The sequence below is a fragment of the Triticum urartu genome, chromosome 4 (genome assembly GCF_003073215.2).
Source record: "Triticum urartu cultivar G1812 chromosome 4, Tu2.1, whole genome shotgun sequence".
Classification (NCBI taxonomy): Eukaryota; Viridiplantae; Streptophyta; class Magnoliopsida; order Poales; family Poaceae; genus Triticum; species Triticum urartu.
Genome location: NC_053025.1, coordinates 138,780,892 through 138,782,350, shown reverse-complemented (window position 1 = coordinate 138,782,350; position 1,459 = coordinate 138,780,892).

The following is a 1,459-nucleotide window of genomic DNA, read 5'->3' as shown; positions in this document are numbered from 1 at the left end:
GAATTCTTCCCAAGTCCTTGCTCCATTCCATCCATGTATAGCTTGATGCATCTGCCACCATGTTGCAGCATTTCCTTCGAAGTACTGAAGAGCGTACGATACTTCATTCTTCCTTGAAACCAAATTGCTCCCGAAGTGTTTCTCCATGTTCTGAATCCATTGCTTTGCCTCCGGCTGGGTTTTCGGTCCAGAGAATACCAGTCCAACTTCATTCATCATCTACTGGGTCCAAGGATTTTAGGGTGATATAAGAGAGAGGTGGGGAGGAATACACACAATACAAACAATAGTTTTGAAGAAATGAGTTTTATTTTGTGGCTGTCGGAAAAACATCAAACAAATGACAGCTCACAAATCGCCGCATCTAACGTAAGTATATAGCATGGGTTTGGTCTTCTAAAGGTCAAATAATTCTTCAGATTCTTCAAGTCTTCGGAGTCTTCAACTGTTGTAGCTTTAACTCTTCTAATGCATGGTGAAATCCTCTTTACTCCGAAATGGTCATCGGTTGTCCGATATCTTGTCCTTCTTGGAGCGGCTTTAGTTGATCCTCCGTGTGGTCAAAAGGGAAAGGGGTATATTCTAACTACTTGAAGTAAGAGAGGTTATTTGATAAAATCAGAAAAGATGAGAAGTAATAGATTCTTTTGAAAATAAAGTTTTAGAGATTTCCTGTCCTAGGGCTTTCTGATTTCTAGGGTCACGTCCTACAGTCAACATGTGCTCTGATACCATATCTGTAATGACCCGACCACAGACGGTCAAGCTCTCTGTGTATCTGTGCCATCCCTGGATCGGTATGCTGGCACACACAGTACATTAATGTATATATCAAAGTGCAATCACATGTATAAATAACGTAAAACTGATATATACCTCATAAGTCTCAGCGGAAACAAACAATCGGGTGTGGAGTCCCATCAACGCCATCGGCAGGTTGAGTGTAGACCGTAACCCTGTACTGTACTCTTACCCGTCAGAAGGAACATATCTGCAACATGAGACGTTGCAGCCATGTAGGTCAGTACATTGAATGTACCGGCAAGATCACAATATGAGAAAAGCAGATGATAAAACTATTCTATATGCAATATGGCTTTGCGGCTCTATGTCTGATGTTTTTGTGTAAAAGCTGGTTTTATTTTCCCTACAACAAAGGAATATCAGGAGTCTGTACTACGGAGTTTTCTGTCATGACATGGTTCCGCCAACCGATGTCTCATACCCAAATCATCATAAGTTGCCCACAATTAAATTATCAGTCCGGTGTTGAGAGTTCCGAGATAGATCCAAGTCCAGAGGCTCAAATTGTCCATAACCAGGGACACGGCTAATCGATTAGGTTTTAACCCTCTGCAGAGGTTTGTACACTTTACCCGCAAGATTCGATCCCTCTTTTATGTTCTCGCACTTCAGGGTGTTTGAGAACAAGACGACCGAAACATGGTCTTCCGAAGAG